Source organism: Phalacrocorax aristotelis, chromosome 16 (assembly GCF_949628215.1).
Source record: "Phalacrocorax aristotelis chromosome 16, bGulAri2.1, whole genome shotgun sequence".
Lineage (NCBI taxonomy): Eukaryota > Metazoa > Chordata > Aves > Suliformes > Phalacrocoracidae > Phalacrocorax > Phalacrocorax aristotelis.
In genome coordinates this window covers 4,066,010-4,092,562 of record NC_134291.1, presented here as the reverse complement: position 1 = coordinate 4,092,562, position 26,553 = coordinate 4,066,010, and the positions used below count along the sequence as shown (strand labels likewise).

The 26,553-nt window shown below is 48.2% G+C and overlaps 1 long non-coding RNA gene across 17 annotated transcripts in view; it reads left to right on the top strand.

Annotated features, from left to right (window-relative positions):
- The window catches only part of LOC142065342 (uncharacterized), a 192,285-nt gene that overhangs the window by 125,946 nt on the left and 39,786 nt on the right, over positions 1-26,553 (top strand). For 15 of the 17 annotated variants that reach the window (XR_012663363.1, XR_012663371.1, XR_012663370.1 and 12 more), the window contains 3 exons: positions 1,766-1,986; positions 20,874-21,043; positions 21,413-21,492. This is a non-coding gene — a long non-coding RNA (uncharacterized LOC142065342). The remainder of the gene's footprint in view (positions 1-1,765; positions 1,987-20,873; positions 21,044-21,412; positions 21,493-26,553) is intronic. The other 2 variants (XR_012663375.1, XR_012663368.1) reach the window with 2 other exon arrangements.

Below are 26,553 nucleotides of genomic sequence, written 5' to 3'. Positions count from 1 at the left end.
TGTCTTTCCTCTTACAAAACGTTTTTCCCTCCAAAGGAAAAGCTGCCAATGTGTTATTAAAGGAAGGTCAGATCCCAGCGCCCTTTTCCTTGTTGATTCAGTGTGTGGAGAGAAAACTTCAAGGGTGTTTTTTTTAAAAAGGTGATGTTGAGAAATAAGAACTTGAGTTCAGTTTGCCTTTTGCCTTCAATTTTCCGCTTTTCCCTCCCTCTTCCACTCAGTGCAACATGACCTATTTTCTGTATATATGTGGTTTCCCAGCCTAATTTATCTAGTACTGTGTATTTGCATTTCCATTACTTTTAAGGAAGATTATATCTCCATTTTAATTGAAAAATCATCTGTTTTATTGGAAATATAAATAATTGCCAAATGTTTTCACTGATTTTTATGGAGATTTGTTTTAAAGCCTTTATTTTGCCTCTAATATTTTGATGCTCCCTTTAATTTGGTGCACATAGCTATATTTCTTAATATCTTTAAATCATCTCAAGCATATCAAAAAGGTAGATTTTTCAAAAGAGCTCAGAACTAGAACTCTGAATAATTGATTTTTTTTTTACTTTTGGTTGTTAAACTAAAAAACGTTTCTTAATTTCTTTGTGATCACACTAAGAGGAAGATTATTCAGCAGAATAAATAGAATACCCTAAATGTTTAGTTTTATTCATTTTGCCTCAGCTGTGTGCTCTGAAACCATTTAAACCCCTCTTTAAAAATTAAATGCTGATGACTTTTTGAAACAAATGTACTCAGGAAGGAAATCTGTAAACATTTCAAAACATCTTCAGAATGTTAAGTAGAAACATTTTTTCTTTTCTAATATATCTACTTTTTCGCCCTTAAAGAAGTTACAGCCTCCTCCTTACCATGTAGTGGTTTCCGTGGGAGGTTCCCAACCCTGGTTTCTCTAGGCTCCCTAAAAGATCAGGAAAGAAAAAGAGATGCTTCTGGAAGGTGATCCAACCCTTCTGCCTTTCTCTAACAACAATAGGGATAGCACTCCTAAATTATGTTCTTTCGTGTGTTTAAGGTCAGAGAGGACGAACCTGGGCCTGTGGATGGGCTGTGTTAAGCGCAGCTTATATTGTGAAAAGCTTAAACAGGCTCACTTGTATATTTAGGGTGTAAATGTATTGTGTTACACAGCAGAGGCGTTGGGAAACAGTGGGGTTCATGAGTGAAAGGCATTAACGTCGTGAACGATATGTAGATTAGTCTCTATTAACAACCACATTCATTTAGATGAAGTTGATGAGCCAGCAGAGGAGGCTTCTCCACGGAGCGAGTATTGTACCAGCGACCTTGGGTGGGGGCAGGAGAGGTCACGCCATGAATGATGGTAATGCTGTTAAGGTGATGCAGGTATGTATTGATACCAGTGCTTCGTTAAGGTCTAAGCAGGGTTGTTCCATCCTCTTAATGAGAGACACTTGCTATTTCTGCTGGATACCCTAAAATACCACACAGTGTTTTGTCTGGTGCAGGCAGTTCAGGAGTGGGTAGACTGATTCTTGTAGGAAATATTTAGAGATTCAGATAGTCTAAGGCATGATGGAAATATTTAAACACAAGGTGTCGCGTTTTTATTGTGGGATCTTTGTCTGAGTGTCTGTAAAATGCGAGTTTGCTGCTTATTTTGGAAGAAGGGCTAACAGTGTTTTTATTATCTCTGAGCACGCTAAGCTGACTCAGTGTATTGTAATTAACGAGGCCATCTTCCATCGGAGCACGGTGGTAAGAGCTATTGCTAATTACTTCACAGGCATCGGAGAAATGTTGCTGAAACAGGAGCTCTCAGTGCCCAGACGATGATGTAGGAAGACGTTGATTCTTCGCAAGTCACCAGCTGCAGCATCATGCGCTTGCGGTTATCGCGGCAGAAACTGTACCGCTGCTGGCGGCGGAGCGAGTGCGGAGCGAGCAGGTGAAGCTGCTGCTGCCTGCCCGGAGTGTGGCCCCCCGCGGACTTCGCTGGCTGAAGGAGTAGGTATTTGCTCACACCAACAGACCCTCTCGCCACTGCCAATATTTCCTTTGATCATGCTGAGGACAGCCTGGGCTCAAGCCGTTGCTCGCGAGTGAAGATGCACTTGGTGGATGGTTTTGTTCTTTGCAGGGGCATTAATGAGACTGGAAGGTCAGTGCTCGTAAACTGATCCAAAAAGCACTGAAATGTGATACAGGGTGTTGAATATAGAGATCAGTACTGGCTTCCCTCCATGTCAAACACAGCAGAAAATGCTACTGTTTTATAAACTTTCCCCAACTTCCCCGTAAGTGAGCTTGTGTGAGTGGCCTGGAAGAGACTCTTTATTATTCCCTCAGGTATTTGTTCAGAGATATGGACATATGAGTGCTGGAAACATCTAAGGCCGTATCTAGCCTGACCTTCTGTATAGCAGACTATAAAGTTTTGTCCATTAACCTCACCACTGAGCCCACTAACTCATTTCTGGCTGAAACCTCTCTTCCACTCTTGGTCTGGAGAGACTGTGTGGTGGGTAATCCCCCTTTTCCCTTAATAGTTTCTTTTAACAGTTACACTGCCTCTCCATTTAAAGCAGTAATTATCCCTGCTGCTCCTGTCGTGTACCTTTGCTGTGGTTTGCAGTCTGCACATGCGAAGGTCAGGACCGGGCTGGAAGGTTGCTGTAGGTTAGGAGGGAGATGGTTTGGGTAGAGGGGATGGATGGCATATAGGAGGCCTGACGTGTAAGGCTCAGGTCTTGGGAGCGTGGCTGTATTTTGAGTGGTAGCCCTTAGCGCTGGGCTCTGTTAGGGGCTCAGAGAGGGCTCGGGCCAGAATCAGTGCTGCTGTCCCGGGGGGTTGCAGGGGTGTGGGCAGAGCCGGACGGGGACGCGGGGGAGTCGCTGGAGCTCTGCAGAGGAGGGCTGCTCGCTGCTCCAGCTGTGCGCGGCATCAGGGCTGATTCAGTAGGCTCCTGCTGGCTTGCCTTAGTAAAACTAGATGAAAAACTACAGCGTTCCCCCATGCCCTGCCTGGCTGCAGTGCTTTTCTGTCTTTGTTATCACAAGGCCTAAATTCACTCACAAAATCATTCAACTCCTTGTTTATCTGCTTCCTTGGGCTCCATAATTAGAGCTGCTGCTGAGACAGCAAAGCCTGGTTCGGGAGACCACCAGCACAGCCTGGGGGGAAACATGGAGCTCCCTCTGCGTCAGGATGTGCTTTCTGCAGAGTGACTGTGTGAGTCAGTGGCTAGATGGGCCTTTCTCTGGGCTGAACAAATATGGCGAGGCGCAGCCTGCCCCACGCTTCTGCAGCGCTGCCTGAGCAAACAAGCAGCAGCCCGCTGGTTCCTGCAAGGAGAGCAATATTTCACTGGGGAAAAACTGTGGGTGAATATTGTGACAGGCAGCCTGGCAGCTGGAGGTTGCCTCCCGAACAGCTTTGGACTGACCAGGTCTGTTTGCAGAGTGCGTTTTTTTTTTTCAGGGCTTGTCATTTTTAAGGGCATTGATTTTTAATGTGTTTTCTTTGGATGGCGGTTTGACAGCAGAGGAATCAGCTCCAAGAAGGAATGGTATTCCTTGGACTTTCACCTCAGCATGCCTTGACTGGAAGCTCTGGCTATCAGTGGTACCCAGAGAGAGCTTTGTTGATGAAACCCCTCCCATGCAAGTGCTGAAAGAACGAGCCGTTTGTTTGGAGAATTGTCTTCTTCCCCACGGACAGGTGCCGTTTTGAGTGAAACCAGCTCAAACACCGCACACAACTCTCTCGGACGTTGCGCGGCACCGTGGCAAAGAACAGACTTCGAAGTCCACAAAGCAAGCGGAGATTGCCAGCTATTTGCGAACTGATGGATCGTTGACATCAGGAAATGTTCACAACTGGCTGCTCCTGGAAGCCTTTGAGGCGCTCCGGAGCCCGTGATTCCCTCCCTTCTGACAAACTCAATTTCTAGGAGGTCGGTGTTTGCAGCTGGGGCAATTTCACTGGGTATAATGCTCACTGGTAAAGCACAAATTTATGACCCTATGGTGGCTTTTGGTCTGTTCTTAGATGCATGTTGGAGGATACTTCAGCTGTAACGGGGTGAGCCGAGGTCTGGAATGAGAGGTAGGCTTAAAGAGCTCAGTCCGTCTGGCTTGCTGAAAAGAAAGTTTGGTGGCAATGTGATCTTGGTAGGTAATTCCCTGCACCAGAAGATTTCTCATGTGTAACAGATATAAGATGATCCAGTGGATGTAAGTTGAAGCTAGGTTGGAAATAAGACAACTGTGGAGCAACACGGTAATTACCCAGTGGAGCAGCTGACCACGGCAAGGAGGAAATTTATTCTAGCTTGGATGCTTCACCTTGAACCTGGATATCTTCCTGGAAGGGATGCTCTAGTTCAGCCGTGTGTGAGCTGGATAACATTACACACTGATGGGAAAAACAAACCGAAAAATGGTGTCCTGGATCTTTTCACACACTGGGCAGCTTTCCCTTGTGTTACTGAGCTCACTGCAAAAACAGTCATTTCACTGCTGAAAGGCGGTAGCTGCTCTGGGCTCTGCACTTTTTTGAAGTAACTTTAACTGCAATGCAGAGGGCTGGGTCTACACCCCTTCAATGGAGAGAGCTGGCTACCTGTCGCCAGGAGAGCTCGGAGCACTTCAGTCTGATGCTATAAGTAGACACATTCAGCCTCTCACCGGTGCGTTAGGGATAGGTGTGGGAAGTACAGATGCGTGGTGTGGCTGGGCAAATCGGAGGTCGTGAAGTAAAGAAAGAGTGAATGTGCTAAACAGAAAAGTTGCCTGTTTTGTTTTGTTTTCCTGGAAAACAAAATAATATTGGCACAACTGAATTGTTTCATTTTACCCCAGTATTTTGCTTCACTCTGGCATTATTTCTGACTTGTGTGTTCCACCATTTTTCTTTAAAACATGATTGGCTTTTAGACAAGCAAACAGAAATATCGCTCTGAAACAAAACAGTGAAAAGTCTGGTTCTTAAATCTGGCAAAATGGTCTGGTGCCAGGTATCACCTTCTCTCTCCCAGCTGTCTGTGTGTTGAAGTCCGCTTGTGACTGCTGATAAAGACCTGAGCGCAGCCAAGGCAGCGAAGCTCTCAAAGGAATCGATGCCAGGGTTTACACCACACGCGTTTCAAGGCCGTAGTGACGCTTCGGGAGGGTGGGCAGCGCTGTGTGGCCAAACGGATGCCATCAGTGCATCCGACAGTTGCATACACGCTTTCTTGTTGGGAGCAAGGGTTGGTTTTGTGTGGCGGGGCTGTCTGCAGCCCCCGCTCCAGACATATGAGGCAGCAGAGCTACATATCCAGGACCAAAAGCCATTTCTATACAGTGTGTGTAGTGTTTTTCTCCCGAAAGGCTTAGCTATGATAAGGCAAGGTGGAATGGGACATAAATCACAATCAAATAGCTATGGCATGATGCTGTGTTTTCCCTCTTTCTCTTTGCAATATTCCTCTCAGTTCATCGGTTTTATAGCTGGGGCTTGGAACGGCTCTGTGCCTGATTCTTGTTAAAAGTTGCAGATATCTGTTAATGTCGGGCAGCTGCTGCGGCTGTCGTAGCGTTTCTGGGCTGCAGGTCAGTGTAAAGGGATTTGGATAGCACAGTTCCATCTGAGGGGCTGTCTTGTTAATTCTGGTATATTGGATGACTCCTGGAAGCAGTTGGTAATAAATCTTAATGAGGCACCCCTGCTATGATAAATCATTTGTTTATCTAGCAGGTTCTTGTCTTATGGTCCCCAGGGAAAAGTGGAGGAACCTCAAACCCTGCATCAAGGTGGTGTCAGTGGTTACCTGGCTGTTTACCATCCAGCTAGAAAACATTGCAGCAGTCACCCAAAATCCCCAGGACATTGTCTGCTGTTTGTAAAAATCAGTGTTTGCCTCCCAAGGCAAACAACTGCTCTTGAATGAGATGCTCTGTTTTAACCCAAGTCCATTAGCTGGAGGGATTTTTCCCTTTCCCTACCTCTTGTGTTAAAAATGACTCAGGAGGGATTTACAACCAAGTCGAGAGAAGAGGTGGCAGAGCCAGAAGTAAAGCCCACCTGAGCAAACGCCGCTGTTGCTTCGTTCACTTTGTTGGTGAAAGCAACCCGAGCTCTAGGTGAACGCTGGTGCAACTGGGGTGAAACTCGGAAAACACATAGGAGGCAGCAGCTGTCCTCTTGTGGATCTCAAAACCAGAACTAAAGCAAGCTGAACGCCAGAGCTGACCAGTTTGCCGAAGGTGTGTGACACATTAGGCCAGGCCTGCACCTTCACCATCACCCCTTTCCTCTTCCTTTCCATGTTACATGTTGTTCTGGGTATTTTCTTACACCGTTTTTGCTGTCAGAAGCAGACACATCCCGGTGCGGGGAGATTTCCAGGCGAGGAGGCACAGGAAGCGCAAGGCAATGGGCTCGGAGAGATCCCTGGGAGCTGTGAGGGGTGTAAATTAACATCATTGCTAATATGCCTTCCTCTCAACAGGGGTGACAAAATTCATAGTGTCATTCACTGGTATGGTGGAAGGCAGATCCTGTCAGAAACACATCCATGTGGTCTGGCTGGCCAAGGCACAGGGTAATTTTTAATTCATTAGTGCCTGACCTCTTGATTAAAACACTTACGTGGCTTGTAACTAAAAAAAAGGTTCTAAAGGGTCAGATCTAAAACCTGTTAAAATGTACCTAGGTCTTTAATTGACTGCAGTAGGCTCCGAATCCAGCCTTGAAGTAACTGTTAATTTGGAACCCTCTAAAGGGATGGTCTAAGTGCTGGTAAAATACAGGTTGGACAAAGGTGATGGGGTGATACATGTCAAGAAGAGGAGGTTAGGTTACAGTGATCTGCACTGCTTAATTAAATGGCTTCCAGACACCAGTTATCTTAATCCAGGCAGCTGCTTTTGTGTGATCCTGTAAGTGGGTTAAACTTGTAGGATGGCAAAGATTCATCCCATTAAACTTGAGGACTTAGCTGTGGCATCTAGAGCATCATCGCCCTCAGCAGCAGAGCGAGAGAGGAATGGCTGGAGGATGATCTGGATTTTAGTGCTCTCACTGCTTTGGTAGCTGCCTTTCCTCTGTCTCTGGATGAAGAGAGAGCTGAGGGAAGTGCCTGCTGTTTGGTGGGAACAATCTGGACCTACAGCTTGGAGCCATGGAAATTGGAAAGAACCTGAGAAATATTGCAGATGTACCTGCCAGTAGGAATTCTAGTGAATTGCTGTGATTAAAAGCGTGGAGATACCCTTGGATTAGTTTGGGGGATTGTTTTAAGATGAAGTCTGATAAATTTATTGAAGGATAAATTTATGGACAAAGCAGAATTTCTAGGGCTTGAAAAACATACCTAATCTGTTGGTATCTCCAATGGGTTTGGGAAGATATCAGGTCACTCTTTATTCGTACCATCTTTGTATAAATTCAGTATCCCCTGGCTGCTTCTGTTCACCTTTGAGATCAGGAAGGAGTGGTTTTCTCCCCTGATGTGTAATGTGGTTTCTGGTAGGTTGGGGCAGCTCTTCCAGGTCTCTGTAGCCCTGGAGCCTGCAGCGCCGCAGGGTAAGCAGCTCACATCAGACCTTCTGGTGGCATCACGTACTCGTCGGTGCCTCACTGTTGCACTCAGTCTCCAAACCTGGGGTCAAGAGGGAGTTTTCCATTCAGGTTCATTTGGTAAGGGCTGCAGGGGATTGCTGGGTAGTTGTGGCATTTTTTTCCTTTCTTTTTTTTTTAAATCATGCTTGTTTTGCCCACCTAAATAACAAGATCTGCTTCCTATGTTCCCCTAAGAGCCATATTTAGCAAATTCCCTGCTAATGCCCTCCGTGTGTTTCCTCGGTCTGAGGAGGAGCCCTCGGGGGAGAGCCTCTGCCATACCATTTCTGCCAGACTTCACGTGAAAGATAGGAAAAGAGACATGAGGGAGTGATGGTAAATAAGGCCTATTTTGAAGGGGAAATGGAGTGCAGGCCTGAGGAGAGACAGACACAGCTCATACTACTGGAATGCAATTGCTGATGGACTGGTTAAATTTAAAAGGCAACGGCCCAGGCCCAGATGTTTAAGAACTTCAGCGTGGCTTGAAACTGGCATAGCAATAAAAGGGCTCTTGTTTGAAAATAGTTTCTTTGAGATTAAAAAAAAAAAAATCCCCTTAAAGTGAGCTGCACCATCTGGCATCGAAATCCATGGGTCCTGGGCATGGAGATGCAGTGCTGCAGCTATGGAGTGCCACCATCCTTCATGAGTGACGGTCCTCCTTCACCGCGCCACTGTCCCCATCCAGCACCAAGAGGGGTGCAAGTCCTCCGGGCAACATCTCGGATGGTGCAGAAGGGGGTGAAGGGGTAGCTATGGTGCCTGTAGGCAGGAGAAGGGGTCTAGTGAAAGGAGAGGAGTGGAAGCCACTGTGTTTGTCAAAAGGTCTGGCATCCCCTAACTCCAGGCAACCATGTGATAGACGTTGAGTGTCGGAGGGCCTGTAGCCATCCCGTTTATGTCCCTTGCCCATCGTTAGGTCCAAACCAGACCCAAAACTACCTAACAAACTGAAATTGTTAATATGGAAGACTGAAAGCATGAAAAATTGCAGTGAGTTGCCAGCTGAGAGTTGGGGATTCTTTTTGGTGCCTTTAGAAGAAAATGTCCTAACAGTCCTGGGGGCTTGGTAACACCCGCTGCTGCCATGTCATGTCTGTGTTATTTTGTGAAGCTGAAGCAGTTGCAGTAACGCATTGAAAGCTAAGTACAAAGGAACAGACAAATATTGCTATTTCCTGTGAAGCAATTCTCCATAAACGGTCCCGTAGATGGCAGGGGAGGAGCTCCTTTGGTGGTACTGCAGTAAGGTCAGGCTTAGGAATTTGGCTGCAGGTAAATGAGACCACGACAGAAGAGGCAGAGTGTGTCAGACCCACCTACTGCTGTTTACCACAGATCCGCTGACTTAGCGTGGCAGAGCTGCCTCTGCAGCCAGCAAGCTCCATTTTGGGATCGCAGCCTCGCCGACGTGAGTGGCAATGTTCCCATTGTCTTTCGGGGACAGCGCTTTGCCCCCACGCTTGCTAATGTGCAGCTGGACCTTTCCCAGTGATCCCATTAAGGCTCTTCAGGGAACTGCGGGGGAAATTATGTTAAGAAGATAATTATAAGGTAGCCCAGATAAAAAGGCAGGTCAAGAACAATTTGAAGAGTTGGGGAATGACTTCAGTCAGCTGAAGAGGTGTCATGAGGTCTCGATTCTCTCCGAGACACTTCCTCGCTGCCTCAGGTGAAAGTTTAGCTGCAGCTTTGTACACGCTCTTCTGGTTTTCAGTATTGCCCTGGCACGGAAGACTCTCTGCTGTATGTATACCAGGTACTGGCAGAGCTGGAGTTAGCCGAGAACAGTTGGATTATAGGATTTAGAGACAGACGGGACCTTTTTCATTATATATTTTTATGATTAGCTCACAACATAACATGTGAGGCAGTCACGTATTTCATATTCACACAACAAATTATGCATCTAGTATGAAATAGCTCTCGTTTCCTTCTCTGAAATAGAGTATGAATTTCCATCTGGAATATATAATGTGGTTTCCATATGTACAAACAGAGACTTGTTACAAGTATCAAAGCAGAAAGCGCGTTTTGGATGATAGTGTGCTGTGGAAGCGTCTGTCCAGGGAATGCACGAGAGCCGTCAGCTGAGTCACAGATCTGAAGGGTTAAGCCCGACAGCGTCTGTGAACCCTGTGCCTTCTGGTTAAGGGTACTGAGTTTAAGTCATTCAGTGCTTGACTAAACTGTAATGCCTGAAGTCCAGCCTTCCCAGACCGTGTGAACAAAAGGTCAAACCCACTTTTAGGGCTGGAAAACACTTGGTTTCTCGGTGCCCAGAGCTCGGCGGAGGTGGGTGCGGCGTGCCTGCTTGGGCGCAGATGGCAGGCGTCTCCTGGAGAGCGGGCTCAGGCTCACGCTGTCACGTTAGCCTCCCGCGTGGTGCAGCGTTCCCGTTCTGGGGCCGCTCCACCACGAGTGCCTGGAGCAAGCTGCTGCGCGTTGTGGCTGTAGGTCTGGTTTGGGCACATCTCCTGGTGGGGGGTTGACGGCCCTGGTGTTTGGTGTCCTTCGGTGTGACCAGCATCAGCGCTATGCTGAGGCTGTGCGCGGAGGACTTCTACTCCTGTTACCTCCAAGTCAGACAGACAGTCTGGCCCCGCTACAAGCCAAAGGTGCCCCGCTACCAATTTAACATCTTAGTTTCTGGTTAGTTTCCATTACACATAGAACATGTCATGGTTTTCACTTTTTTTTTTTAACTTATCATATCCTCAAAGCCTGTTTCTGAAGGGTGAACGGATTATTTATTGTGCAGCGTGGTTTTGTGACTGTCTATGGAAATGGCATCTGGTCTCCAAATGGAGACCTTCTCCCCCCTCCCAGGTCCTTAAGAGAACATGACAGTAATTGAGCAATAATGAAATGTTTCAGGAGGAGTGTCGGAAAGTTCAGAGTGGTGTGGGGGAGTTATAAATCTGGGCTGAATTTGGCTTGAGGAAGAAACCCCGTTATAAACTTATTAGCTGCTGACACTGTGCTTCTCTCACCTTGCACAAGATGTAAAGCTCACCTCAACACCGTCACACTGCCTTTCACTTGCACCTGACTCAAGGTGCTGCCGTCTCAGGCACCGCGCTCTGCATCCCTGGAGACCAGTAGCAGAGAGATCAAGTACACACTCCGATGCCTGCGATATGCTCTGGCCGGACCTCTATGTGTTGCTCCTACCGGGACAAACCTCCTTCCCATTGAGCTGGAGTCTGAGTTACTAATTCCTGCAATAAGAACCTGGGCCAAACCTTTAGAGGTGCAATCGGTACATCTCCCTTTTGGGGCAATTTGTCCCAACAAAATATTGAAGCCTTGGCTTCAGTTTTGTCCCAACTAGCTTTTGCATACCTAAATGGAGACTTTTATCCAGCTTCATAGTCTTCTCTTAATTATTTGTGTTGTGTCTAATTCGTGTCTCTCAGGAAAGATTGTGCGTTCCCCTTCAGAACGATTGACAGCTTTAGAAATAAATTTGGAGTTTCAAATTCCAAGCTGTGAATCTCTTAGTACTGGAAAGCTATTTCGGACGTGTCAAATTCTACTCGTAGATTGGAATAAGTTGCCTGCAGCTTTCAACCTAAAATCTGGTGACTTACCTAAGGAAGTTGTATAGGCTGTTGTTACAAACAGGGGTGGGAAATTGGCACTTCCAAGCGGTGATTCTTCTCGCCTATTTTCCGTACATGGGTGGGAAGAAGGTGTGTGTTTCTGTGGGTGGCAGAGGTGTCTGGGCGGTGTGTTTGTGTTAGACACCCTGCGCTGAGACTGTAAGGAGGGACTTCACCTGAACAGCTACAATGATTTGCAGCATAGACGTCCATATCTGAGAAGGTATCAAGGTCTCTGTCACCCACGCAGAGAAAGAGGAGCTCGTAAGGTGTGATGAATCTGGGCTGTCTAGCTCAGGCGGAGACGGGCACGCAAATATTGAATGCTCTTGCTTAAAGTTTTTTTTCTCACGTTCTCCAGGAACGTCATCAGCCAAGGTGTGTGTCTTGATTAATTTTTGACATCTATCGTGCAGTCATTTCTTGATCCACGTGACGTGCAGCAAGCGGCGGACCCTAATCAGAGTATTTCTGTTAGCATGTGAAATGGCTGATAAAAGCCTACGTACTTGACAGCTTTGCGATTGATCCTACTGTGGTCCTATCAAGGAATGAAATCAGGTCGTCTTGACAGTAGAAGGAAGATAATACCGTGCATTGCTTCCACACTGGTACTTGGGTATCCTGCATTCATCCAAAATAACTCAAACATGTAAGGAGACTAAAAATACTGCTGTGACTGAAAAGTATTTTCTTCATCTGGCTTTGTGAATCTTGTGAACTCTTGTTTCTGCAGTCAGTGGTTGCAAAATACTGTGAAGTGTCTTTTGGAGAGAGTTTGGAAGGGATCGCACATTTGATTAGTAGTGGTTGCATACGTCTAAATAAATTTCTGCAAAAGGTGACACTTTTAAGGAGATCTCATGATAAAATTGCTCTAGAGGCAAAGTTAGGGTTTCCCAGTTTCACATTTAATTAACTTAGTCTGACTTTCACAGGGCTTTGTGTTATGCTTTTCATTCTTCAGTAAACAAATGGCAGAAAATTAAAGCAGAGCAACTGCCAATGAACAGTAAATTTAATTTAAAAACAGTGAGTTGCCATGGGGTGCCGTAGGGTTCTGCAGAGATAACGTTATTTATCTTGGAAAAATTCCACTTGCATTTGTCAAAATATGATATATAAAAGGAACAAAAGGGAAAAATATGACGTTAGATAGGAAAGGGCTACGGCCTTATTCCTCATCCTGAGTTTGGGACTGGAGTTTGGTGGAGTGAAAAAATTGATTTCCTGCGCTCCGTGGCAGCTCAGTACAGTTTCCATCTGATGCATCGCTAAGTGAAACGTCGTGTCAGGAAGAGAAGTGACTGGAATTTGTAAGGTCCAGACGAGCAGGAAGGAAGATGAGCATCAATGTCACAGGAGGGGAGAAACATGTGAAACGACCTTGGTTCTTTCATGGTGAAACAAAAGACTAGATCTGAGTGCTCTCTCTGGTTTTCACATCTATTTCAGGGGCAATTAAGTGGCTGGAAAACAGAAGAGTGAGCCCTTGAATAAAGGTGCTGAACAAAGACAGCAACACAAGATGTCTTAATCTTGGGTTAAAAAGATACGTTTGTATCACCAGGTTTGGTCCTCTTTGTGAAACACTTGAAATTCAATCTGATGGAATGACTCTCTGGGCAATGAGCAGGAAGAGCAAATTAAAGACGTTGACTGACAGCGAACTGTTCATCCAGTTGACAGAGTAAGCAGAGTTACTCTGGATTTTCAACTAAGCAATAGATCCAAAGCCCAGGGTGCCTGCCTGTGGGCGAAGACAATGTCCTGGGCATCCCGAACCCTTCCTGCTCAGCTGTGGTCCGTGGGTAAGACCCCTTTCACCCTGCACGTGTTTCTTTGATTGCCAACGCATGAAATGCGATGTGTAGCAGCTCCGTTTCGCAACATCTGTTTTTCAAGCCCATCATTTCCCAGCAGCTCCCGCTATGCAGCAAACCCACCTTATTTACGGCCTTCACATTTGGAGGGCTCAACAGAGCCCAAATTTGGCTGACATTTGCAAGGTTCCTGCTTTTCATTTCAACCCGTTCTTGCTTTATTTTTAGCTGTTTTAAAATGACACATGTTTCCGTCTTTTAGGTAATGAGATGCTTTCCACTTAATTCAATCACTAGTTAATTTGATCCTCTATTTAATTTGTTCCAAACGTCTGGAAGCAAAGTTCTGTATCTTAAGTATATGTATATATTACATGTATAGCTTCCACCCTTTGCTCTGATCATCCTGCTTGCTCTAAACAAGCCTTATAATTCAATCTTAGGCTATTGAAACTTGCCATTTAATTAATAAGAAAAGCCAAAATCGAAGCAAGGTAGGAGGAAAAGAAAAGGTTTAAGGAATGAGTCCTGGACATAAAAGATGACTATGACTTAAAGTTGCATCATGGAGTACCTGCTATTGGCTAATAACTCTGTTCAGGGCTATTAAATCTGCGAGGGTGGGGGCGAATCGATGGGTAGCAAAATCTTTCAGGAAAATGTTAAGAATGAACATGAACAGCCTGGAACAAGATTCAAGGCTCGTTGTGATAAAACGGAACATAAACCCCAAAATTTTATGTAGTGAAGTTTCATCAGTCACCCCAAGGCCTTTGGAGCTTGGAAGTCAGACGGCGAGGGAAGAACGCTGCTGCAGCCTGTGCCAAATCCGTGTCGTCTCCAGCGCTGTCAGGAGCACCCGCCAGCACTCCATAAAGCTTTCGCTTCCACCCCCAACAGACCCCTGAAAAACCCTCACCAACCCGGTTTAATCAAACACCTCAGAGCTCAGCCTCTGTGCTGACTTCTCTGGCTTTAGCACCAGCAGATCAGCTCATCTGAGTGTCACATCCAGCTGGTATCTGGGGAGTGGATCCGCTATTGCCTTGCGGAGCTGTGTGTGTGTGCAGGAGGAGCACACGTGGCCAAGCCCTTCGGCTGCGGGGGCCACAAGACGAGCGGTTTTGCATAACGCGTCCCAGTACATTGCTCTTGTAATCATCTAATGGGGTTTGCAAAGGTAAGGGAGAGCAGATGTGATGGGAACCCGGGGCTTTTCAGCCCTTGGGCTGTGTGGATTGTTGGCGTGGCGTGGATTTTTGCATGATTTGGTAGGAGCAGCATGGCTCTGGGGCAGCAGAAGTCCTTGTCAATGAATCTCCACGTTATTCTGCCGGGAAGCTGCCAAAAGTCTCACCGTGCAACTCATTTTCATGGCGCTTTGCTTGCTGGAAACGCTGAGTGTGTGCCTGGGTGTGAGCTTGGCTTGTGTTTCCCATGTCTGAGCAGTAGGAAGTGTCAGGATGCTCCTGCAAGATGCCACGTTGCAGAGCGCCGGGGGATGGAGGAGGTGATGCCCATCTGAGACACGTTATTCCTTGGCAGGGAACCCAACTTTCATTATTTTCCGCTAAGCGGTGAAGGCAAAAGAAAGCCAAGTCGGCCAGCAGCCCCAGGAGTACCGGGAGCCATGCCGCTTCCCCTGCACGCGTGCCCGCTCCCTCTTTCTGCTGTAAAGGTGTGCTCCTCGCTGAAGAGGCACGAGGGTTGTGTGAGGCCTGTTAGGGGTTTTCGAGGCTGGAAGAGACCTGTGGGTGCAGCTGTAGCAGGGCTCCTCGTGCAGGTGCTGCTGTTGCTGGCGGAAGAGGTTTCTCGCGTGCGGCGTGGGGTGGCTTCCCCCTGCTGCGGGACGGTCCCCGCGGCGGCGGAGCGTGAAGGTGAGGCGATTGCAGGGGTGACCGCAACGCTGCGGCAGGAGGGAGTGGGACGTCGCAAGCGACTGAGGGACAAACCACCCGAAGAGCCAAGGGAAGAAGTGGGGAGGTAGCGAAACCGCAGACCGGCTTAGCGAGCAGTGGCGCAGCGTTGGCTGGGTTTCAGTTCCCCCACGAGATGGAGACAGCGCTGCTGGTTTCGGTTACGTTCCAACTGTGGTGCAGGAACAATTTGTCTTAATAAATTGCGAGGAATAATGCAATAGGATAGAGCTCTCAAGAGGGCGTGAGGGTTTTTATGGGGACTGTGGGATGAATATTAACAAACAGATCGCGTTGTTCTTCCTTACTCTTGGTTCGTGGCCTGGGCTCCGCGGCCCTTCGTGGCCTCTGTGCCCCAAACTCGAAGCTGATGCCCTCTAATCTCTATGGACCAGTTTTCTTTTATGGTGTCTGTGGTTTCCACGACAGGGATCCGTCGCTGTGCCGCAGCGTGGAGGTGAGCTGATCCCTCCATCTCACCAAGCAGCCACCCGGGGAAGCATGCCATTAGCGTGAGCATCGGTATAACGCAACTCCTGACAGAGGGATGAGGCTTTTTTCTTCCTTCACAGAAAACAAGCATGATCTATGCTGCTTTTAGCTCTGTTGCTGCTTTCGTGACGCAAAATGCTTCAGCCTTCCTCCTGTGCCACCGTCCCTATAGACTGGGATGAAAGCTTCAGGGCAGCTCAGGACATCCTAGGGAGTGCACGCTCCAGAGCACAGACATCGTTCCTGCCTCTGCCACTGCTCTCCTCTGTAGTCTTGGTCACGCCGCTTCACCAATGCGACGTGGGGCTGCGTTTTGGTGTGCCACGCACAGACAAGGCCAGGGAAGTTATTTCTGGCAATTGTAATGCAGCTGGCAGGAGACTGGGTTTTGCTGGATGCTCTGCATGCACTTCGATATAATTGGTAACTGGAGAAGCATAAGATCAATGTCAAAGATTGCCAACAGCAAAGGGGAATGTGCTGAGAAATGCATATGAATGCCAGCACTTTGGGGCCTTTATTTATAACAGTGGCCGGTCGCAGTAACAGGCCAGCTTGCTCTCATTCTGGCCTGTTTTTATCTCAACTTCAGTATTTTTTTTCTTTTTTTTTTTCCCCCCGAAAACATATGCCGTGTTCCCAAGTAGCACAAATGAGCTGCCACTCTTCTGAGCTGCTCTTCCTTCTGCTGTTGTCGTGGTGGTGTGTACCTCGGGAGGCTGGGCACCCAGCTGTGGTCCGGGGACTCATCCTGCCCCCACCATCACCCCGTGGGGCTCTGCACTGTCAACGCAATAGGTGCGAGAGGAGACCCTTCATAAACATAAAGAGCTGCCTTCTGTTCATCTCTCCTGTCTCCCAGACCTGTCCTCCCCTGCTTTCACCTGCATCTCAATCTCCCTCCTCTTCCCACCCCGATGGAAAGCAAACCTAATAGAAAAAGCGGCGCTAATGATCACGACCCCACTACTATTTTATTTCCAATTGGCAGCTCATGCAAGCAGCCCTATTTTCTGTTCTAATAGGAAACTTTATGATGTACCAAATTACCCCATAATAGCCTGCACTGAGTTGCCTCCTGAAAGGTAAACGATTTTGATTTTTTTATGATTGGTTATTATTACTTTTTTTGCCTATTGCCTAAAAAAGAGGGGGATTGCGTTAAAGAGACCCAAAGGTCGCAGATCGGAGCCGCTGGGAGCCAGGTGGTGCTGCCTAGGTGTAGAGCCTCAGGGCTGCGTTGGGCGTAGGGCAGCGCTGCCTGGCAGCGGCCGGTGGCTGCTGGATGTCACCTCCCGGGGACCTGGTGCAACCACGCTACAGCCGATGGCTCACGTGGATGCTGATGGGTGGAAGAAATTGCTTGGCAGGCACAAAAGGGAGGATTTTGGGGCGTTCAAAGCCCAGGCGTTATTCTGCGTGTTGTGGAGTGCCATCTCCTGGCTTGATACGAATTAACGAGGACTCCCCGCAGCTCTGTGCGGTCCATAGGGAGCCCGGGGCAGCTGCTCCTGCGCCCTTTAGGCTGGGGTCCTAGTCAGGAAATTATCCAGAGAAGTTGGCAGAGCAGGAGATGAGAGCATTTAATCCAGAGCTGCTCTCCGGTGAGAGTCGGGGAGAGCTCATTTCCTGGTAATGGCTTTGTTTTAATTAGAGTAGCTGAGCCCTCGCACAACCCAGGCTGGGAGTGGTACAAATCGGAGAAGTCCCTTTGGCATTTTCCACGGCATTTTGCAGTGGAGAAGCAGCAGGGAGGTGTGGGATGTGGTCCAGGGAGGGAACAAGTAGGAAACTTCCCGTGGGCATCAGGACATCCACTTTACTTTAGCGGAAATTAGGTGCCTAAATATCTTTCTGGCTCTGCATGAAGGTGACTGCAAAGACCACACTTAAATCATTGCAATGTCTGCTTGTGTTTGTAAAAATACATGACTTTGTAGCTGGACCTGGCTGCTGAACTGGAGGCTTAGAAGAACTGGAGCAGGAAAGATGAAGTCCAACCTGGGAGCAATTTGTCCTGTCCCCCAGTGTGGTAAGAGCTGGTGTTCCTCGCTGAGGAATTGCTGTCCTGTATTGGTTTGCATCAGGTGCTTTTAATCACTGCTTGTAGCCATCACATTTCCATCAGTTGATGTCAATTCTGATAAATCTGACTGCAAAATAGGGAAGCATTTAGGTGAAAAAGATTTAAACTCGGTCCAGTGAATGCACTTCTCATTTTTTTTCATTATGCATGTTTTTGCAGTAACTAAAAATTGTTTGACAAATCTGCTGGATCTGTCACCAGTTAGTTCTATAGAAAACGGAGATCTGTAATGGTGAAAAAACAGTGATGATTTTGTGGAAAAAATGATCATATACTTTCTGTTGAAGTGCTTGTAAAAATCTGATTAAAAATACTATATAGAATTTTGCAATAAAGTATTATCTTTGGTTGAAAAAATGACATTCAAACACATCTATCTTTACTATCTAAAGCCATACTTAGGAGGTTGACCATCGTTGCCAATCACTGAAGCCGTGTGGATAATGATGTGGTTTTGATGGGGATGTTTTTGCCTGGTAACACAGCTCTGGAGCAGGGCGGCCCCATTGGTGCCTCCTGCTCGACTCACTTCCCCTCTTGTGTATGCAGCCGTGAGAGCAAGCGAGCTCAAAGACAGCTCTCCAATCATTTGAATAAAGGGGGATTTAATGGAGCTATATATGTATTTATAGTAACTTCTGCTGCTTGCCTGTCTCAACAGACTGTCGCTGCGATCTAACAGCAAATCCGATTCCAGGTGCGCTTTTTGGCACAGATGCCAGATGGGTTGGGTGCCCCATTGCTTACTGGGCACAGAGTCCGGTGGCCCTGGTGGGTGCTGGGACAGTCACTGGGCTGAGCTGCCTTGGGCAGGGGTGGGGGGGTGGCCAGCGCACGGGTACGGGGTGGCTTGGAAGTTGGACCCTGTGGGTTATCCGGAGGGTCTCTGAGAGGTGATTAAGAATAGCCAGTGTTGGTTCCCAAGGGTCCCCGCCTCTGCTTGGAAAGCTTCGGGGATGGTCAGTTGGAAGGTGATGAGATCCTTCTGCCCATCTGACTAATCCGAAAATAGCCCATGGGAACCAGTTCCCCTTGGAGAAGCTGAAGATCTGTTTTGGCGTGTCAGGTTTGAAAATCCCTGCCCTTGCTGGGGCCATCAGCCTCTGTCTGCCTGACTCACCTCAGTGGTTTTGGGGGCTGTTGCCCATGTGGGCGTCACCCTTCGCCTCGAGAGAGCTCTGCACAGAGCCGAGGCACGGTGCTCTCCTCCTCCAGGGAGACCAGAGGGACCTCACAGCAGAAAGAAACAGAAAGCAGATCCTTGGCCTTCTAAAATTTAGTGCTGAGGGTGGTGAAAGAAGGGGTAATAATTCTCTTGGATTCACTTACTGCCCGACTTTTGGAGGCAAGATTACTCACTCTTTCCCTGTGGAGAGGGCAGAAATGAGCATTGGGTGCTCTGACACGCTTTAGGCAATTACCCACCCCGGTCTGGCTGTGTCACACCAGTGAGCATTTTGCAGCTATAGTTACGCAGTTCCTGAGACAGATCTCCTCCTGGTAGGGAGATGGGTGGCAGAAAGCAGCGTGGGCTGGGAGCCGAGCCCTCTGTGCTCAGCAATGACTTTGCCCACTTTTAACTCGTCTCTTCCCTTAGTCCTTTGCACCTACCAACACCCTGCTTTGGTTTCTTTAAAAGCTGTCTGTTTATTATATGTGGGTGAAATCTGGTCATGCTGTACTGTTTATTAGTCCAAAACTGAGGTCAGGCAGGTTGGATTTCTTTCCCGAGTGCTTTTATAATATTTGTGTTAGCTGGGCAGCTAAGTGCTGTCAGATGTAGCGGCAATGGAGCTTGCTGCTGTTGAAATTTTTATGGTTTCATGCATTTTACAGCATCACCTGTCAGACTCCAGCAATCATGATGTCACCTGTAGTGGAATATATAAATTTGAACAGAGGAGGCTGGAGCTAGGGGAGTTCTTCAGTAATCTGGGCTCCTTTCTCCCCTTCTCCTCCAGGGGGGAGGCCGGGAGGTCTTAAGGCATGGCGAAAGAAAAGAGGCAGACCTCTCTTCTCCCCCGGGCTTTGCCCCAGCCGTTCTGCGTGATCTGGGCAAAATCGCTGCCTTCATTCCGGCTGTAGTTTCCATACTGCCTCTTTGTTTTGCTGGCTGTGTCTCTGGGGATACGGTCTCCTGTATTCATCCCGAGACATGGGAAAGGCTCGGTTGGCGCGGAGGAGTCCCCAGCGGCTATGCTGTAGTCTGGTACCCCACGTGTGGGGATGGAGACGTCCGATCTGGCAGCAGAAGCAGGTGCCGTGGGGGCTGGCAGGGAAGGGTGGCTTTCCTGGGCAAGCGTTTCAAGCATTTATGAAGGGAGCAATGGGAGGGGACTTGTTCCCTGTGAATAAACAAGGGCTGCACGTCTGGGGTGCCCTCTGCCCGGTGCGCACGTGTCTGTGGGCAGCGCTCCTCTCTCTCCTCCCGGGCAGTATTTGGTCTCTGTCCAGTTTTGGTGTCGTTGCAGTTGATTACAGTCGATTGACAACAACAGCGTGGACACAGAGAGACTTGGCGAAGGCCCTCAGGGAGCACGATGGCTTGTTGAGGGCAAGTTGGTCAAAGCCTAGCCGAGGCTGGAGCTGCGTGGTTGAGGGCAGGAGGATGCGCTCTGCTCGTGGCATCGGGCACCGGGACAGACGCGACTCTGCGTGTCGCACGGTCGTACCCGCGGATCACCCGTGGTCCACATGCTCCACCGAAAGAGGGGTTCAGAGATGAATGAAAAGATTCGACAACAGGTCAAATAGTGGCTCTGATCTATGTTTTTGGAAGCAGGAAAATGTGTTTTTCCCTGCTTCTTGTTGGTTGGTGTAGTCTTTTCCGTGCAAACGCTACCTTAATTAAGTATCAAATGAGCATTAAGATATTCCATGTGGCTTAACATTGCTAAATGAAGACATGTAGCCCTACTGCCGAGCTATAAACCCTCAGTAAAAATGGCTTAAGAACATACTGATCGGGTTTTAAGAGCTCTGTAACTGATATGCATCTTATGGTATCGTTAGGCCTCAATAAATCTGTTTCTAATAATCGCTATTTACTGAGGTTTCGCAACTATGCCAGAGGTACATATCTGTTACCTTGTGGTCCAGCCTCAATAAATGTGTTTTTAATAATCAATTGGTACTTCAATAATAAACAATAATTGCTTTATTAAATATGAATTTGAACATGTTCTGCATTTCAGTCATACTGAAATCACCGTCTTTTTTTTCCTTTTTTAACTCTGAAGGAGCTTTCACTGACCAGCTATTGGCACTAGCGTGCACCAAACGTTACTGTTCCTTATAGAGCATTGCTGACTTCGCCTGATTTATAACTCATGACAATATTTCAGTGCTTTGTTTCTACCCTAGCCTAAGCCAGTCTATCAGTTGCTTCCAAGCAATCTTCCTGCAAGAAATGCTGCAGTTCCTCTTATGGATCATTAAATGGAAATGAACTTGAGACCTTCGGATGTAAACACACTGCCTGCTGCCATACACCTAGCAGATCAACACTTCAGTTGACAATGCAAGTAATAATGGTATGGGACCCTAATCTTTTACAGAAAAAGCAGTAATTGAAGAGGGAAGTTGATTTCTTGCACTGCCATTGGGAAAGCTTTATTGTTTTCCAGGGCCCGCATCTCAAACTACGTCTTCACAGCCAGGTGTTCCCGTGGCACGAACATCCCAGCTCGTCTGCCACCGACTGCCCTCCCGGGCCGCTTCCAGTGCTGCGGCATCGCTGCGGCGCCAGTGCTCGGCTGGTCTGGGGAGAGGGCTGGAAGGCACAGCCCTGCGCCCTGCTGCTCCCTGCGCGGGGCGCTCTGCGGAGAAAGGGGCTTTTGGCCTTGAAGTATGAGGAGGTTTGTCTCCTTCCCCTCCGTGTCTAAAGCAAGTTTTCTTCCCAGGGCTGGTTCAGGATTCTGCTGAGCGTGGTCGAGCGTGGCGATGGATCCCTGGAGTTCAAGAGGCCAGTCCTGGACAGGAGGTGAGGAACACAAGCAATATCCATGATTCATATCGCTCCATCCAAATACCCCGTTGGTTCATCTTACGTCTTAAGTCTTCTATAATTTGAGATCTTACAATCATGTGTACCATCATGCTTGGAAGTATTCTGCACTCCCAAGGCCCAGCAACTGGTTGTGCCTGTACCTGCACAGGAGGGAGACGGGCGCTGCTCATTCGGCACCTTCCACTTTCACTTCACTTGAGGAGAGCTTTGAACCCCAGTCCCATCCCCACCTTCTCAAGTGACCTTTCAGTGTTGGGTTGGACCACGCTCCTCTCCCCTAGATGGGACTTTCTGCAGGGTGAGTAGTTGTCCCCCACTTTGCCACCCCACACAGCTCGCCCCAGCAGGGCGAGCGGAGGAAGCGTGCTGCAGCTGGTACACCCCCGCGGATGCCAAACCCCCTTAAGCAATGAGAACCGTATGTGCGCGTCTGAGTTCCTTGCGTATGTCGAATGTCACATTGGATTAAGGCACATCAAGCCATAACGGGTGCAGAGTTCGGTGCCTTCAATTAGTCCAGTCAAAGGCAGGAATTCCCTTCTGCCGGGTGAGTCTGCTCCCATGACAAGAAGATTAGCGGCCTCAGCTTGTGATCGTTAAACTCGGAGTTTTCCATCCCACATTAAGTCATTTGCAATTTTCTGTTCCTCACGCTGGTAGTTTTGAGGGGCTGGTTTCATTCCGAGAGGGCAGGGGTCAAAGCATTTTGGTGAACGGCAGGGAGCCCTGTCCCCGGCGTGTGTTTGAACAAGTCTGCTCCCTCCTGGACTACCTCTGGGCTAGATATTCGTGTGTCTGGACCTATGCAGGGAGCCTAGGAGCGCACGAGGACCTCTCTGGGGAATGCTAGCCCCGAGAGTGGTGTCTGCTGGACATCAACTGCCCCATAGTATTGAGAGGTGCAGTAAGGAGCGCACTGAGGAACAGAAGTCCTCCCGTCTGGCAGCACGTGCCAACCCCGAGCTGCCTGGGAGGAGGCGTGTATCGCCATCCTTCAGCTGTCTGCAGGAGGGCCGCTTGCTAGTAAAGCAGCTGGTAGGTGCTTGTGTTTGAGCAGACCCATGTTGCTGTTTCTCCCTGCCCTCGACTGATCCTGTTCAACCGCCGCTCTCTGTCCTCAGGGTTATAAATACCTGTGGGCAATGCTAAGCTCCAGCGCTGTGGGGCCAGAGACCCACCGAGACCCCCTCTGGGCTCCTGATGCCTGCTGCTGTTGCCTGACAGCTAGTACTGGCTGTGGTGAATGCAGATCAAGTCCTGAATACCTCTGATGTGGTCTAAATGGCCTAAAATGTCCATTTCTAGGATGTTACTAAAAAACACCAGAAAGACACGCAGGTTGGGGAATTTCTTCTTATGAACGTTAAGATTTCTTATGCCATTTTATGTCACCCCATTACTGTAGTCAATATCAACAGAGGGGAAATATCTTAATTCCCTATTTTGTCTCCTTTTTCTATCCTTTTGGCTTAAGCTAAGCTCTACAGGAGCTTGAGTTTATTGTTTTTTTGTCAGAGCTGTAGAAACGCTTTTGTGTCTGACTGCTTGTCCATTTTCTCAGCTGAGTACAATATTCCTCCCTTGACTCGCTGATATCCTGAGATTTTCTCTTGTCACAGCAAAACTATTAAACCTGTGACTTAAATGGATCTTTACTTCGGTAACTTAATGCTGCCTTCTCTGAAAAACGAGTCCTGTGCTTGCAAGGAACCCTACAGTATCTCATGGGTCTACATGGCAGCGGGTCAAAGGTCTGGTTGGCAAAGCGTATTCCTGACATCGGTAAATAAGAATAAGTTGTTCAGAAGTATACTAAATACTGGGGAAACATGTGATAACTAAAGATGCGTGGGTTATTGTTGGCTTAACTGCAGCAAACCGAGATGCCTGGGTAGAATTCTGTATCGGAGATACAAAGATCACTTGATAGATCAGAAGTCTTAAAATTTAAGAAATCCTTGGAGTTTTGGGACCAGGATCTCAGCTGACTGAAGCATAAATCACTGAGACCGGTAAGATCTTTTGCAAAGCCATGCAGGTGAGATGACCACAGGCGGCACCTCTCTGTGAAGTCGCAGAAGGCAAAATGCTAGGGTTGGTTCTGTGCCAGCGCTGAGTGATGCTGCGGGTTGGTGTTTCTCAACCTCATTTTGGTTATTTTGGGGCAGTTCATACCCCAAACCCCAGGTTCTCAAACTGGGGGCTCTCACGTGCCCCTGGGGCCCTGTAGCCGCAGGCAGGGAGGGGATATGAACACGGCCATGACTGACGCTTCCTGCCTGCAAAGGCGGCTCCATCTGCAATAGCCAGGATCCAAGATTTAAGGTCAGGCAGGATGAATCATTTTCGGAGGCTGGCAGGTTTCCAAGCCACCCCTCCTCTGGATATTACCCTTTATGAAGACCACTGTGGTATGCTGGGTCCTTTGGTTGGAACAGTATTTTCCTAGCAAATTACTCCATGGTGCACCTGGGATGCAGTGATTTATGAGATGGATTTGCGTGAAGGATATACGCTGCATATATAAGGGGAAATCGTACACGGGCTGTTTCGCTGCGAGCTGGAAGGGGCTCTGCTGGCCGGGGAGGAGAGGCGAGCAAGGTGGTGAAATCCTGCTCAAGCCATCCGGCCATCGCCAGTGGCCCAGTGTTTAGTCAGGTGCAGCCCAGCTTGTGCACATAACCCTCATGTTATCTTACCTTAAATAAAACTTTCTTGGGACGTGTCGGAAAGAAAGGCCTCGGCTCACACACCATGAAAGGGAAGTTTATTTAGGTAATTACCAATGAGGCAGTGGGTGCTTCCTCAGAATTAATGACTGGTCAGCTTGATGGCCTTTGCACGATCCTCAGGAAACATCCCGAGCTGACAGTCCGACGGCACGTCGGGGTGTGATAGGTGGGTGACGCTTCTTTTGGTGACTCTCGGGAGAGCAGCTCAGCAGAACGGAGCGGCGGAGATTCTTGCACAGCCTCAGGGGAATTCCTTGGCTCATTTAATTGCAGTGACTTTGAGCTGACTTCCCGAAAGGTCTTTGGAAAGCTCAGCTTTAATATCCTCTGCCCTGGTCAAAGGGAGGTAGCCTTGGTTCTCCCAAAGCCCCTGAACTCTAGGGGACCTGCACTGGTTTACTCAAGCAGATGATTTGGCTTGCTTGTTCTGAGACTGATCTTGTTTGGCTTCCACAGCTCGTTATTGCTTCTCAAGCATTCTCTTAGAGGTTGCTTGGTTTTGTTCCTTTTCCTTTTTCCGACCTGTATGAAAAACCACTGAGCTTTCTAGTACTCTAATTGACATAATTAATAATAATACCTTTAAATTATTCTATTAAGCCTTTCTAAAATGTTTTCCTGACTATCATCATCTGTGCTAATTGCCTTTCTTCAGTGTCCTGAGGAAACTTGCATTTTCAAGTAGTTATGCCAAGGAAGGACAGGGGAGTTGGCCTTTACTATCCAGTGGAGAAGATAGACCATTTTGATGGGCCTTCTTGTGCCCAGAATGGGGAGGTCAAGGCCCCAGAACACCAGTAACCGACCAAGTCAGGAAACATCTGGCCTGACATGGGGAGGTTGGAGCCAGCTCCTGCAAAGGGGGGTGCAGGTCAGCCCCTGCCTCACATTTGCTCATAAAGGGGCCAAATGGAGTGGAAGGTAATGGAGGATTTCCTACATAATTGCACTGTGCTGTGCTTCCGTCGTGCAGAGGGATCTTGGAGCCCCAACTGACCGGGCTGGGGTATGGCACAGGCACGTTGGAAGGGAGTGAGGTGGTTTGGGCTTGGGCCAGGTGACCCTGCGGGTGTGGGTGGAGGAGCACTGGTGGATGCAGGGCAGGGGAGCGGGAGCACGGGAACGGTGAGGGGTGCTGTGGGCTTCCTTCTTAGCCGAGATGGAGCAGGAGAATTTGGAGAAGTCCTTTCCTGTATCCCCCAGAGCTGTGTGAATCCCTGTTCATCAGTCTACACATGCAGTGGCTCTTCCAGCTGCTTGTCCAGTGGCTTAGGAACCTCTTGCTCCTGTATCCCTCTGATCTGTCACAAGAAATGGCAAGTTATTGTGGGCTTTTTCAGACCATCAAAAAGGCATCCACTGTTCCCCCCCTCTCCCATGCTGCTTGAGGCTGAGTGGCCTGCCACCAGCTGGGTTAGTGACGGCGGTGTCAAGAAATGGCTGAGATGGGGTGCCAATAGCCATGAGCTTGGGTGGAGGGAGGGTCGCACTTGGTTTAAGGTCTGTCTCAGCCTTGTCTCCTTGGCGATATTCCTCAAGGACACCAATGCTATTCAGGAGTCATCTCCAGAGACTTTGTCAAGAGCTCTGGTTTCTAGAAAGTCCAGGGGGCCAGACCCGGACACGTGGGATGAGGTGGCACACAGAGAGGCAGGTGGGACATGTTCTGGGCAGGCAGAGCTGGGAAAGGTTTGCTGGTGGAGCCCAGCTTATGTTTCACTAGCAGGTGATTGAAACCAAGGCATTTCTGTGATACTTTTAGCTTTTGAAAAAATGATCATTTTCTGATGAACTGAAATGACATTTTTCAGCTAACTCTCAACCCAGGCTTTGATTTCACCTAGACCCTTTCTTCTCAGTCTGTTGCTCCTCTTGGTTTTGCCCAGCCAGCAGCCTGCAGGGTGCCGAGCGCTGGAGCTGAGGAATTGTTAGCGATCAGGGTGCCCTAAATGCCAACAGCAGATGCAATAAAGGACTGTTCCTTTCCACTTGAAATGCCTGTTGCATTTGCCAGGCAGCCAACACTGTAAATTCATTCTGACTATTTAAAAAGACCTTTAAAGCTTTTGAATGGTTTCTGGCTCATTCTGTAGCAATAAAACCATAGTGCCTGAGAGCCAGACGTTCAGGACCTTACCGAGTAACTAAATACAAGATACTTGGAAGGACTGTTGAGTGCTTAGGAACAAGATAATTATACTGGCCCTTACACCACTGTTGGCAAGCTCATAATCACTGTCCTGGGCTCTGTCTAGTGACATTTGGGGTTACTATGAAAGAAAGAAATAGCGTAGGGGTTCAC